The 15,898-nt window shown below is 35.1% G+C and overlaps 1 non-coding gene across 1 annotated transcript; it reads left to right on the top strand.

The window, feature by feature from the left end:
- Positions 1-835: 835 nt before the first annotated feature.
- LOC121041179 (U6 spliceosomal RNA) lies at positions 836-942 on the top strand. Its single transcript, XR_005795604.1, has one exon. It is a non-coding gene; the product is annotated as a U6 spliceosomal RNA (small nuclear RNA).
- Positions 943-15,898: the final 14,956 nt, after the last annotated feature.

The raw sequence follows: 15,898 nt of genomic DNA, 5'->3' as shown, positions 1-15,898 counted from the left end.
GGGTTTCTCTCCCATCCTTTTATAAATCTCATCACATAAAGGAGTGACTCTCCATTGAGTGCTGGTCTTTCTTCGATAACTCTGTTCAAAATATTCCATTGGACCCTCTAATAGAAAATTTCCACAGTTTTATAGGCTGGGTAGACTTTTGATTCTCTAGTTAACATGCAGTTTGTGATATTTAATAAGATAGCATCTGTTCCTTTGTGTTGCACTAGTGTCCAAAGATAGGATATTATAGAAATTGAAGTGTAGACCATTGGGCTATAAAATGGTAACAAATCTGGTTTTAATGATCTGAAATCAGGGAGGGCTCAGAACACCTCTTAGCAAGGAGAATGTCCTAAAAGTTGCAATGCACTGATCAAGATAGCCTTGGCTAAGAAAGTGGCAGAAATTAGGAGGCAGTGTATGAAATCTTAGAATATTAAAGTTGTAGGTGTCCTTGAAGATTGTATATTGTACCTTTTTTATTCTGAAGATCAGAAAATTGCATTGAAACCATGATGAGTTACACATAAAAGTTTTGAAAACTTTTAATTCCCAGTTTGTGAAGTCCACATTGTTTTCTGTGTCATCAGTATTCTTTTCAGTATTGCATGTTGCTTCAATAATGTTGCCCAACTTCACCCTACGCCCTTCCTCCCAAATTCAATAGCTTAGAAAAATAAGCATCTGGGCTCGTGTGGTTTTGGCATCATGGTTGGATACATGGATATGGGTCTCCCTTACATTTCCCCTTTTTTCACGGGCCAGTGGCTACCTGAGACATGCTCTTCTCATGGAAGATTATAGGAAGGCAAGAAGGCAAGCTGATTTAAAATCTCTGCTTGCAGTGCTCTCTTGGGCAGCACTTATACTAAAATTGGAATGATACAGAAAAGATTAGCATGGCCTCTGTGCAAGGGTGACACGCAAATTCATAAAACCCCTGCTTGTGTTAATTCTCTCTTTCGTGTGCGCTTGCTCTCTCTCTTGAGCAAAGTCAGTTACTTGGACAAATTCTAAGTGTTTGGACAGGGGAGATGAGAGAATATTCACTGAAAACAGTCCAATCTATCATGTTCTCTATAAGGCCAAGATTTCTGAATTTAGGGTAAAGGAGAATCTGCTGTAACAAAAGTACTGTGGTTCAAACAAGATTGATGTTTATTTTTCACTCTCATAACAATTTAGAGTAGGTCAGTGTTCCAGGGCAGGTTAGAGGTTCTGTTCCAGGGACCCAGATTCCTTCCACTTCATTGCTCTACCTTTCCATAGGGTGGTGTCCTTGTCACATGACTGAAGCTGTCTGACTGGTACAACATTACATTGTAGCCCATGGGAAGGAAAAGAGAGAAAATCACTACACAAGCAATATCCTTTTCAAGTCCGTGTTTGAAAGTTGGTACGTGCAATTTCTGCTTGCATTCCATTGACCATAGCATCATAGAACGGCAAGACCTAGGCACCAAGTAAACTGGTTAAGGCAGTCTATGATTTCTGCATAGAAAGTTACAATGCTGCCTACAGTTAGAACCTTGAGGATAAATAGAGAGTGGATCTTGGATGACAGTTAGCAGTCTTTGCTCTCAAGATAGTTTGAGGTAATTATGTATACGATGGAATGGGCATGGGTGGGAAAGATGAGGAATGCTCCTTTTGCCTAGGGGGAATTATGTAGGTAACTACCTTCCACAAGAAGAAAACTGGAAAAAAAAATTAAAACTTTTTTTTAGCTCACCAATTCTCAGTATGTTTACTTTTATGATTACCTAGAAAAAATGATTGTCTATTTGCTGTTGTAACCAGAAACAGCCATTGTTTCACATCTCCCTTGGGCGAGCCTGTATTCTGTAAATAACTGAGTCCATGTACAGACTAAATGTAAGAACCTGATTAAATAAAAAGCTTGCTTAAAATTATAAAATAAGGCACTGGATTTTTAAGCATACATCATTTTATGCACATAATGTGTGCCATATCATATGGGTTATGACCTGAATTATTGCGTGTGTGTGTGTGTGTGTGTGTGTGTGTGTGTGTGTGTGTGTTTCCTTTCTCTTCAAGGCTTAGAAACTCCCATTTCAGAACTATTACTGAAGATCGAATTGATGTCAGCCAGGAAACTGTAATTTCCTGTCACTTGGCCTTGAATTACTACTTTGAGTGTGCAGACAATAAACAATTTAGCTAAAAGATGCAAGCTTTTTTCCTATTTATCATTAGTACCTAAGAATATGAATGTTTTGTACTGTTCCATCTCCATTACACATACACTTATTGGCTCAGAATGATATTCAACCCTCCTTGTGTACTTTTATCTTGAACTAATCAAGTCCAAACTTCCTGCTGCTGAAAACCCATGTATGTTCTTTTAAAGTGGGCTACAGAGCCAACTCATCTGATAAAGCAAATAACCTACCATTTCCAGTACAGAAATGAAGCAGAGAAGCCATGTTGCAAGGAACATAATGTTTTCCCCTGCTGTTTTTATTTGTTCTGCATATTTCAAGTGAGAAAGATGGAATTTTACAAGAACTTCATTTGTGAAGGATGCAAGGCAGTTATGTTTCTTTAAATACTTTCCCCGAATACTTGGTACACGAGAGAGAAGCTTGTTTTGTCTTACATAATTGGGTTGCAGTTTTCTGAAAACTAACCCACAAAATTTATGTTCTATTAGTGTTGACTTTCTGGTTGCCGGTTTCGCTATGATGCCACAAAAAGGGATTCATTTATTTGTTGGGGGCATTTATGGGACAACCAGTAGCACCAAGTCTGTTTAACTGTGTGTAGCTGAATCAAGTGAGCCTAAAGATTTCATGGGGTTAATGTGATGGGGTCCTCGGCTGAGGGGATGAACTGGGAATTCAGCTTAGGGGTTGGGACTAGGGCAGAACCTCACACATCTTTTCTCTCTCTGGTCCAGGAACAATCTCTGACACCTAGGAAGCTCTGGGAAAAGAAAAAAAAATGTTATTAAAGCCAGCATACCAAGGAAGGAGGCCATCTTTTCATGAGAAGGGACTTGAGCTGACACTGTGGTCAAGTCAGTCATGTTCCAGGGTCACTTGGTATGGTGACGGTAACCGTCCACAGGAGACGTAGGGACAATTTTTCTTTGCTCTGGATTGTACCAATGCATTGTAAAGCATTTATCATTCTTCCCCTTCCTCCCAATAAATGCCAGCAGCACTCTTGGGACAACCAAAAGGAACCCCTTGTCCCCGACCACATTGTCAGATGCCACGTATGAGGAGGTCATAGCTCTGCAGAAACTTACTGGCTATAGTCCCATAGTTACTTGTTTGGTTGATCGATTTATCTATTATAAATAAATACTTTAATAATGCCTTTTTTAAAAAAAAAACATTTCTTGTTTTTATTGTGAACTGTTTTCAGTGTTAGGAAAACCAAAGTGAATAATAATGATTAACTCTTGTGTACTCAACATCCAGCTTTACTTCATTTTAACATATTGCTTTAGACACTTTTTTTTAAGTACGTGGAATACTGCATCATTATTAAAGCTTCCTTTGTAATCCTCCCCAACCTCATTTCCATGTCTTCACCTCAGGAAAAAACCTGATGCTCTAATTTTGGCTTCATTACTTTTAACATGTTTTTATGCTTTTACCATACTTGCATGTATTTCTAAGTGGTATTTAGTATTGCTTTATATGTTTTCACTTTCTTATAAATGGTATCACACTCTATTCCTGCATAATTTCCCTACTTGATGCATAAGTATGCTACCAAGATTTGTCTATGTGGATATGTAGAGCTTTGGTTCATTCATTTTAAAAGCTACAAACTATGTCCTTATACAATTATATGCCATAATTTATCTAAATTTCTGGTTCTGGATATTAAGTTTATTTTTAATTTATTATCAATGCCAAGGATGCTGTAATGAACATTCTCATACAGATCTTTTAGTGAATGGGTTTCTCCCTAGGAATTCAATTGATGCATAGTTGAATTTTATTAGATTTTGCCACATTACTCACTACAATGCTTGCACTAAACCAGCACACCAGGTACCTACCCACCATCAATTCATGTAAGTTTTAGAATCATCACATCTTTTCCATCAGTTGCTGTTGGTAAGATTTAAAAAATTTTAACCGTCTGTGATGGGGGACATAGCATCTTTTTAAAAAAATTGTATTTTCTCACTTTCTGTTTCTCATGCGTATTGGCCATCCATATTTCCTCTTGTAGGGAATGTCTATTCATATACTTTGTTCTGTTTTCTATTAAGTTGGCTGTCTTTTTGATTTTTAGTTTTTTAGTAAGAATTTTGGTTTTCATTTCTACACACACACACATACGTATACATATGTGTTGTAAATATATTTTCCCAATCCCTGGCCTTTCTCTTCTATGTCCACTTTTTGTTGTATAGATGGCTTTAGTCAATTTTATCACCCTCTTTATTAGAGTTTATATTTTTTATATATTATACAAGAAATTTTTTATGCTAGCTTTATTTTTCCTTATGTGCATAACCAATTGTTCCAAAATCATTTTTAAAATTGTCAAGTCTTTTTTATTGAATTGCATGTTAATATTTGTGGGCATATCTATTTCTAAGCTATATATTTTATCTCAGTAATTTATTTGTCACTTTCCTTGTCCCTTACTTTGTCATTGTTTTTTTTATCAATTTTGTTATCTTTGAAAGCATCAATTTTTTAAAATTGTCTTGGCTAGTCTTACCCCTTTGTCCTTGCATATGAAGTTAACATCAGCTTTTAAGTTACATAATAAAGTTATATATTGACATTTAGGTTGGGAACTGAAATAAACTTATGGAATAATTGGAGGACAACTGATATCCTTAAGATATTGAATCCTCCTACACATTAACATTATTATCTCTCCATTTATATAGTTTGCATGTTTTTAAATTAAAATGATTTTCTATGTAAACATCGAAATATAGTTTACTCGTTTGTTTATCTGAGGACATTGTATCATATGTTTTTCTTACTAATGGAATTTGTTTTGAAATTATATTTTCTGTCACTGGTTTTGTTGCTGATCTAAAGTTTTTTTGTTTTTTGTTTTTTTTGCTGGTGCATTATAAATAATAATCTTGTTTAGTCTAAATGATTTGTTAATAATTTTTCTTAATTGCTCTTTGTAGTCAATATTATATGCAAACTTTTTCCTCCTTTCTTATCCTTATATTTATTGGGTTTTTTTGCCATACCATGCCAATAAGTGCCTATAATATAGCAGTTTATTGAAATGATGGTAGCAGGCATCTTTATCTTATTTTTTTATCTTTATTTTTTTAACTTTGTAATTTAACTTTATTTTTTATTTTTTAAAATTTACATCCAAATTAGTATAGAGAGAAGCAATGATTTCAGTAGATTCTGTACTGCCCCTTACCCATTTAGCCCATCCCCCGTCCCACCTCCCTCCAGCAACCCTCAGTTTGTTCTCCATATTTATGAGTCTTTTTTTTTGTCCCCCTCTCTGTTTTCATATTATTTTTGTTTCCCTTCCCTTATGTTCATCTGTTTTTTCTCTTAAAGTCCTCATATGAGTGAAGTTGTATGATTTTTGTCTTTCTCTGACTAATTTCACTTAGCATAATACCCTCCAGTTCCATCCACATAGTTGCAAATGGCAAGATTTCATTATTTTGATTGCCGAGTAATATACTCCATTGTGTATATATATATATATATATATATATATATATATATATATATACCACATCATCTTTATCCATTCATCCATTGATGGACATTTGGGCTCTTTCCATACTTTGGCTATTGTTGATAGTGCTGCTATAAACATGGGGGTGCATATGTCCCTTCGAAACAGCACACCTGTATCCCTTGGATAAATACCTAGTAGTGCAATTGCTGAGTCGTAGGGTAGTTCTATTTTTAGTTTTTTGAGAAACCTCCATACTGTTTTCCAGAGTGGCTGCACCAGCTTGCATTCCCACCAGCAGTGCAAAAGAGATCCTCTTTCTCCACATCCTCGCCAACATCTGTTGTTGCCTGAGTTGTTAATGTTAGCCATTCTGACAGGTGTAAGGTGGTATCTCCTTGTGGTTTTGATTTATATTTCCCTGATGATGAGTGATGTTGAGCATTTTTTCATTTGTCAGTTGGCCATCTGGATGTCTTCCTTGGAGAAGTGTCTATTTATGTCTTTTGCCCATTTCTTCACTGGATTATTTGTTTTTTGGGTGTTGAGTTTGATAAGATCTTTGTAGATTTTGGATCCTAACCCTTTATCTGATATGTCGTTTGCAGATACCTTCTCCCAGTCTGTCAGTTGCCTTTCAGTTTTGCTGATTGTTTCCTTCACTGTGCAGAAGCTTTTTATTTTGATGAGGTCCTAATAGTTCATTTTTGCTTTTGTTTCCCTTGCCTCCAGAGACGTGTTGAGTAAGAAATTGCTGCAGGCAACTTGGAGAGGTTTATCATTTAATATATGAAATTACTTTTACTGTATTTATCTGTATTTATAAATACTACCTAGTAATTTTAAACTTCATATAAATAGCATTATATGTATTCTTCTTATAGTTCATCATTAAGTATGATATTCTCTGTTAGAGCTACTTCTTTCTATTTATATTTTCTTTTTATATTTTAATCATGAATGGGAATTGATGTTTATCAAAAAATTAACATTTTTTGTGAGTCATATTGTTCCAATAGGTTTCTATTTTTATAGTGCTGGATTCCTTTAGTACATGTAACACTAGAGTCTTTGGTCTGGGACACATTAGTGGAAGAGCAAGGAGAACTTCTGACCCCAACATCTTCTTCTGCTGGAACAACTTTTTACCCTGAAGGGTTATAGGATCCATCCTTTTCTTTGGGCCTGGATCCTCTTCTTTACACTTTAGATCTACTGATTTAGCCACGTAAAGAATATGTAACAATTCAATACCAGAATTTAAAGAGCAAACAATGACCATTCACCTCTAATACTTAAAATTCCAAAAGCAATTTCTAGTCCTTTTTGAATGGTTTCTGGATCTGTGATTTGTTACTTCATCGGTAGTCTGGCACAGGAACCGTTGATTCTTTTTCATTCTCTTGGACTTGAATAGAGGTTACAGAGCCTGGGAAAAATATGTGAAATAAAGCAAACTTTCTTATTTTTCTATTTGTAAAAGTGAAGAGTCCAGAAATCCTGAATTAGGATACTGAGCTTAAGATAGTTAGAAATCCCCCTGTAGAATTGGGCTTTATTTTGGTCAGTTACATGAATTGGGATCTGTAAGGAAACCATCCCCTCCATAGAGCAAAAGAATGAGTTACCTAGTGCTACTTAAAATTACACAGATGGATCTTCCAGATTTAATGTTGAAAAAAAAAAAAGGAAAAAACGTACAGGTACATGCTGTATAATTCCACTTAATATGATAATTTAAGACCAAATAAATCCACAGTGATAAAACAGAGTAGTTGTTACCTATTAAGGGAGGGAGGAATAAAGGGGTCTTTTGGAGTTCTGGAAATTTTCTCTTTCTTCATATGGGTGGTGATTAACTCAGTATATCATATGCTCTACAATTAAGATTTTTGTGACTTACTATATGCATGTGATACCTCAGTACAAAAGACTATGGCTAAAATCAGAAAGGGCTTACTCTTCCTTCTGAGTGATACATATGTTTTTTCATAGGATGAGACAATTTTGGAATAACCTTTTTAGGTTTATAAGAGATTGTTAGAATATATGTGTATGTGTGTATGCATGTCATATTTTTTCTTCAGAATTACATGAATCCTTTAATGAATGGTGAGCAGCTTCCAGGTGTTGTGTTATAACTTGGGGATTCTAAGAAAGTATATCGGGGCTGACAATCTAGTGAGGATAAGTAATTAGGAATGTGTGAGAGCAGGGGGAAGTATTTAATGCCTCCTAGAACATTGGGGAAAAAAGTGCCTGACTTGTTTGCGGTGGACTTGGGGGCACAGAGTGAAACCTTCTGAAGACATAGACTTGAGTCAAATTTTTAAGGATAAGTAGAAGTCTGACAAAGTGGATTGTGTAGCATGTATAGATATGTTAGTGCTAAAGGTATGAAATGGCATTTTGTCCTCAGGACTGGTTTTATGATATAACCACAACAAAATGTAGAAGCTGAGAAGTGTTAATATATTAAATTATAAAGTCAATTTCATTTTTATTTGAGAGAGAGAGAGAGAGCAGGAGAGGGACAGAGAGGGAAAGAGAGAGCATCCCAAGCAGGCCACATGCTCAGTGCAGAGCCCGATGAGGGGTTCAGTCACACAACCCTGGGATCATGACCTGAGCTGAAATCAGGAGTTCGATTCTAAAATAACTTACATATAAAAAAAAAAAAAAAAAAAAAAAAAATAAAAGGGATCATGATGGGAAAAGTTTTGAATGACATGCTAAGGAATTTTTATTTTTATTATTATTTTTTGGCTTTAGATGGTAGGGAAGCATTGAAGATTTTAATTAAGTGGTGTGATTGGGGTTAATTTTGGCAGTATTTGGCAATTTGGATCCTCTCCCTGGAGTTCTTTCCTTGGTGCTTATTATTACTGTAACGTGTATGCATCATCTCCTCTGTAGACCAGTGATTCCTAAATCTACATCTCTGTTCCAAACTCCTCTCCTATGTCTTCAGACTCCTTAGCAGAATCGATTGCTTTTCTGTCCTTGGATGCAAATTTCAGTTGTTTCTTATCACTTTATGTCACAAAACTTCACTTTACAATTTACACTATTTATTCCAATATATTTATAAACATATGTTTCTTCAAAAGCTTTTTCCTCTTGACCCAAACCAAGACTGACTACAAGTGCTTCTTAATACTACATTCCTGCTGTTTGGAAAGGACCTTTGTTCATCACCTCCAGGCGCAATAAGGTCTCTGTAGGAAATGGGGAAGAGGAGAGGTACAGAGAGACATTTTCTTATTGGCTGATCCTGTGGTAAGGTGGCTTCATTCTCTAGGCTGGGGGGATATTTAAACTGACTCATTGTTATTTGCTTGAGATATTTGGAGATTTCACTGTAGGGTATCTTTGATCTTCCCTGCCTTGACCTGAGTAATCACATCTCTCCTCAGTTTCTTTCCCCAGTGGTGCCTAGAGCTGCCTCCTGGAGGAATCACTCACTTGGCAAATTATTCTTTCAAGCAGAGCCCCTTTTATAAAAAGATTCAGGCAAACATTCCTACCACAAATTCCATATCTTGTCTCTAAGATTTGTACATCTTAGATCTACAATCAGAGAAGACTGTGGTTTACTTCTCAGATGATTATTCTAGCCTGCTGCCACAGGTCCCTTTACCTCGCTTAGGTACTGGACTTCTTTGTCTCGTCAGCTGCAGGGAACATACATCGGTTGCTCCGGACAATACAGAAACCCTGTAAGTTCTCTAGAAAAATAAAACTATTTATATTTAGGCATTAAGAGACTTGATTTCACTACTGAATCCAACCACTGAGTTATATTGAGTAAGAATGGCAAAGAATTAGTATGATATATTGACCATTAACTTCATATAAGAGAATAACCTTTTTGAATCATTTTAATATACATAAATTCACTCTTTATCTCTCCACTCCTTTAGAATTTTTAATAAATGTTTTTTATTCCACAAAAGTAAGAGGTCATATTATATTCTTTATGCATTTAAAATGAATCAAAGCCATATTCAAATTAATTTTTATTTGTACAGTATTCCATTAATTAATTCTATCCACATGAAACTGATTTTTATCCTTGATATGAAATCATCAGTATTCTAAAGTGTTGATGTTGGACTAAATTGAAGAGTATGCTGATACTCATTAGTTTTATTTATACCTGACTCCTTACTAAACTGTAATTTCCATAAAGACAAGGGATGAATTTGAAAGTTGACTGTGCTGAGTGCATATTAGGCACTCAGTGCTTTGTGTCTTTCATATGTCTTTAGTGTTATAAGGGAAGATATTAGCTAAGGTGGATAAACTTGAATAATGTAGATCATTCGTGATGCTTTGGCAATATTATTTCATATCAATTTCAAGAAATGTGCATAACAACTATGGTCAATAGGCTATAATAACTCATTAAGGAAAATGGGAGATATGTTGGAAGTCTAGAGATGCATACATTTCCTGACACTTGATAGACCATGTATTTGTAAGGTTGACATTGTTCTCAGGCAAAATTCTATGCCATAATCAAACAGTTGGTCATAACCTTAAAAAATAATGATGCCCACTAATAACAGGTTTCATGAGTCTAGGATACTTATTTGTTCCTTATTGGGAGCACCGTTAAAGGGAATACTAAAGACAGGATGTATCTGAATTTTTTTCTTAGTGTACTTTTTTCTCCCAAAACATACTAGACATCAAGAAAACTGCACAGAATGTAAATTTACAGCTCACTGAATTGTTACAAAGGTAGCATCCATGTAGTGCACCCTCAAGCCACAAAATGGAACACTAATAGCAACTCCAGTTAAATTCCAGTCAAAACCCTTTTTATCCCCCTCACCAAAGGTAACCACTATCCTGACTTCTAACCCCATAGTTGAGTTTTACGAATTTTTTGAACTTCTATGAATGGAATCATGCAGTATATATTCTTTTGGACTTTGAATTCTTAAAATTTTTGGTATTTATAATGATGTGTCTCTAGTTTTCTCATTTTATTTAATGTATGTTTATCCCTTGTATAAAAGTGCCACAAGTTACTTACCCATTGTAATGTTGGACTTTTGTATTCTTTCCATATTTTTGGCTATTCTGAAGGAACTGTCCTGCACATTTCTCTTCATGTACTATGTGTACAATTTTGAAAACTACAGGTCTAGGAGTATTACTGCTGGGCCATACTGTATGTGTATCTTCAAACTTGTTAGATTTACAATTAACAATTTCTGGTTAAAAAAAAATTGTTACCATTTTTGAGTGTGTGTGTGTGAAATTACTGTACAAATTTATATTTTGGCCAGCATATTTATGTTCTTGTTTTTCCATGTCTTTGCCAGTAGTTGGTATTGTCATTTTAAAACATTTTTTCTAAGTTTTGAGTTTCAATTCCAGTATAATTAACATATGATGTTATATTAGTTTCAGGTGTACAATGTAGTGATACAACAATTCAATATATGACTCAGTGCTCATCATGATAAGTGTACTCTTAATCCCTTTCACCTATTTCACCCATTCCCTCCCCCACCTCCCCTTTGGTAACCATCAGTTTGTTTTCTATAGTTAAGAGTCTGTTCCATGGTTTGTCTCTCTCTCTTTTTTCCTTTGTTTGTTTCTTAAATTCCCCCTAAGAATGAAATCATAGGACATTTGTCTTCCTCTGGCTTACTTATACCGCTTAGCATTAGACTCTCTAGCTCCATTCATGTTGTCGCAAATGGCAAGATTTCATTGTTTATGGTTAAATAACGTTTCATTGTGTGTGTGTGTGTGTGTGTGTGTGTGTGTGACACCATGGAATATTTATACACACACACACACACACCCCACCTCTTCTTTATCCATTCATCTATTGATGAACACTAGGGTTACTTCCATAATTTGGCTATTGTAGATAATACTGCTGTAAACATCAGCGTGCATGTATCTTTTTGAATTAGTATTTTTATATTCTTTGGATAAATACCCGGTGGTGTTGGGACGCCTGGGTGGCTCAGTTGGTTGGGTGTCTGACTTCAGCTCAGATCATGATCTCACGGTTCGTGAGTTTGAGCCCCATGTTCAGCTATGTGCTGACAGCTCAGAGCCTGGAGCTTGCCTCAGATCCTGTGTCTCCCTCTCTCTCTCTGCCCCTCCCCCATTCACGCGCGCGCTCTCTCTCCCTCTCTCTCTCAAAAATAAATAAAGATTTTTAAAAAATTTTAAAAAGTACCCAGTAGTGTATAGTAGTTCTATTTTAATTTTTTGAGGAACCTCCATACTATTTTCCATGGTGGCTGCAGCAGTTTGCATTCATACCAACAATGCATGAAAGTTCCTTTTTCCCCACATCCTTGCTGATGCTTGTTGTTGTGTTTTTGGTTTTAGCCGTTTTGACAGGTGTGAGGTGATTTCTCATTGTAATTTTGATTTGCATTTCCCTGCTGGTAAGTGATATTGAGTATCTTTCCATATGCCTGTTGGCCATCTGTAAGTCTTCTTTGGAGAAATGTCTGTTTATGTCTTCTGCTTATTTTTAATTGGATTATTTGTGGGTTTTTGTTTGTTTTTGTTTTTAGTGTTGGGATGTGTGGGTCTTTATGTGTTTTGGATACTAGGTCTTCATTGGATATGTCATTTACAAATATCTTCCCCATTCAGTTGGTTGCCTTTTAGTTTTGTTAATGGTTTACTTGGCTGCACAGAGATTTTTATTTTGTTGTGGTCCCAATAGTTTATTTTTGCTTTTATTTCCCTTGCCTCAGGAGACGGATCTAGAAAAATGTTGCTACAGTCGATGTCAGCGAAATTACTGCCTGTGTTCTCTTCTAGGATTTTATGGTTTCAGGTCTCAAATTTAGGTCTTTGATTCATTTTGACTTTATGTTTGGGTATGGTGAGAGAAAGTGGTCCGGTTTCACTCTTTTCCGTGTAGCTGTCCAGTTTTACCAACACGATTTGTTGAAGAGACTTTTTTCCCTATTGCATTTTCTTACCTTTTTTTGTTGAAGGTTAATTGATCATAGAATCACGGGGTGTTTCTGGGTTCTGTTCATGTGTGTGTCTCTTTTATGTGCCAGTACTATACTGTTTTGATAGCTACAGCTTTGTAGTTTATCTTGAAATTGTGATACTTTCAGCTTTGTTTTTCTTTTTCAACATTGTTTTGTTTATTTGAGTCTTTTGTGGTTCCAAACAAATTTTAGTGTTACCTGTTCTAGTTATGTGAAAAATGCTATTGATATTTTGATAGGGATTGCATGAAATGTGTAGATTGCTTTGGGTACTGTTACCATTTTAACAATATCTGTTCTCCTAATCCATGAGCATGGAATATCTTTCATTTGTGTGATCCTCAATTTCTTACATCATCAGTGTTTTATAGTTTTCAGAGTACAGGTCTTTCACCTCCTTGGTTAAGTTTATTCCTAGGTATTTTATTATTTTTGGTGCCATTGTAAATGGGGTTGTTTTCTTAATTTCTATTTCTGTTGTTTCATTATTGGCGTATAGAAATGCAATGAATTTATGTATATTGATTTTGTATCCTGGACCTTACTCAATCCATTTATCAGTTCTGATAGTTTTTTGTTGTTGGTATTGTTAGGTTTTTCTGTATTTAGTATCATGCCAATTGCAAATAGTGAAAGTTTTACTTCTTTGTGATAATTCAGATGTCTTTTATTTCTTTTTTTTTGTCTTACTGCTGTGGCTCGGAATTCCAGTACTATGTTGAATAAAAGTGGTGAGAGTGTCTTGTTCCTAGTCTTAGGAGGAAACCTTTAAGTTTTTCACCATTCAGTATGACATACATTAGCTGTGGGTTTTTCATATACGGCCTTTATTACGTTGAGGTATGTTTCTTCTAAACCTTTGTTGAGGGTATTGCCATTTTTGAAAATCATAAACCTTGGTTTACACTAGCATTTTCCTAATATAAATGAGGGTGTTTACTTTTTCATGCTTGTTGGCATTTGTGCATCCTCTTTTCTTCTCACTTTTTATTTTTAAATAATTTCAAATTCATAAGAAGTGGGGGGAAAAGTACAGGGAAGTTTTATTTCTGTACCTAGTTTCTCCAGTTGATAACACTGTGTGTAACTATAGTATGTATCAAAGCCAGTAAATTGACACTGGTACAATTATAAGAACGTATTCATATTTCACCAGCTTTGCACTCTTTTGTGTGTGTATATAAATTTATTGCATGTATAGATTCATGTAACCACCTCCACAATCAAAATAGAATTATTCTATTAATATAGGGCTTCCTCACATCACACATCCTTCTCCCCATCCTTCTCCCTGCCACTAATCTGTTCTCCATGTCTGTTACTTTTCTTTTTGGAGCACCTATTCAAATATTTTTGTCTGGTTTTTTTTGTCTTTTCTTAATTTTTAAATGTTTTTATATGTAGTTATATGTATAACAAGTACCTTTTCCTACTCTGGGTTGCATTTATATTTTCTTATTGGTGTAATCTGATGAATAAAAGTTCTTGATTTTAATATTATCTTAGCTACCATGTTTTCTTTATGTTTAGTGCTTATGACCTCTTGTTTCTCTTCCTTCAGATCATTAATATATTCTTGCAGAGGCATTATTATCTTGTCACAGGTATATGTACAGTCCACCTGGAATTGATTATTGACGTGAAGCAGAGGTCAAATTTCACTTTGTACCCACATGAATGTCTAATTGAGCCAGAACTCTATTGAGAAAACTTCTTCCTTTCACTTTGCAATCCTACCTTTGCACTGAATCAAGTGACCCATATGTGTTAAGAGTTTGTTTCTGGGCTTCTGAATCCATTGGTTAACTTGTCTATCCTTGCATCAGTTATATCCCTTTGTGTTTACTGTTGGTTTATATTTCTCAACATTTGGCAGAGCAGATAGTTGAAACTTGTTCTTCATAATGTCTTGGATTTTCCTGGTATTTTGCTTTCCCATATATATTTTAGAAGCATCTTCTGATGTTATAAAAACAAAACTGGGAATTTTGTTTGGTAATGGACTGTGTCTACAAATTTTTTAGGCATGAATTGGCGTTTCTGCAGTATTAAATCTTACAGTCCATGAATATAGCATAGTGCTCCATTTATATTTTGATTTTTTGATGTTTTATTGCTTTATTATAAAGTTTTCAACCATCTTTTATGAGATCTACTCCAAGATATTTGATATTTTTAATGCCACTGTAAATAGTATCTTTTTAAAATTTCATCTTTTTGAATATTTGTTGCCATTATAAAGGAATATAAAGGGATGTTATGCATTGATTTTGTATCCAGGAAATTTGCAAACTCAATTATTAATTCTAGTAATTTAACTCTTGATTCTTTGATATGTTCTGTATACATCATCATAACATTTCCAAATAAAAGTTATATTTCTTCCTTTCCAGTGCTTTCACTGCATGCCTGTATCCCTCTCCTTCCCTTTCTCTTTCTCTCATACTTTCTTGTATCCTGCATGGTAGGACTTTAAGTACAATATTTACAATACTGAAGAGAATTTACATTGGTAGTTATTTATGTGCTGTCCCTGAGCAGATGGAAAGTCTTTAATTTTTTACAAGTATGATGTTTACTATAGATATTTTGTGAATACACTTTATCAGATAAAGGAAGATTATAGAAATCCTTTTCTAGTCCTCCTTTGCCAAGGGTGTGTGTGTATGGGGTGTGTGTGTGTGTGTGTGTGTGTGTGTGTGTGTGTGTGTGTGTGTTTGCGTGATGAATCAGTGTTTAATTTGTCAAATTATATTTCTGCACCAATAGAGATGGGCATATCATTTTTCTTCCTTATTTCATTAATGTGAATTATACTGATTCATTTTCAAACCTTAAACCAATCTTTATTCCTGGCATAGGACCAACTTGGAATTGGTGTATGATCCATCTTGTACATTGTTGGATTCAGTTCATGTTCCTTTAGGAATTTTGCTTCTGTGTCCATCGGTGAGATTGGCTTGCAATTTTCTGGATTTTAGCAAGCATCTTTTGTGTGCTTTACAAGTCATTTTATCTTCTTCCATCCAAAGTGCTTCTCTTGGGGGATTTGCTGTTTTAGATCATGATATTATCCTTCCTGTGCTAATAGGAATAATACATCCTTACATCACACACCCACACTCATGTCTAATCAGGTACCATTTCCATCAACTGTACCTTTAAAATATCATATTACTTAGTTTTGTCATTCTTTCCATTTCATCAGCTCCTGCACTAGTTCAGGATGCTACTGTCTCTTTATTTGA

Source organism: Herpailurus yagouaroundi, unplaced genomic scaffold (genome assembly GCF_014898765.1).
Source record: "Herpailurus yagouaroundi ecotype Mexico unplaced genomic scaffold, PumYag 182, whole genome shotgun sequence".
In the NCBI taxonomy this organism is placed as follows: Eukaryota; Metazoa; Chordata; class Mammalia; order Carnivora; family Felidae; genus Herpailurus; species Herpailurus yagouaroundi.
This window is presented reverse-complemented; position numbering and strand designations above follow the sequence as displayed.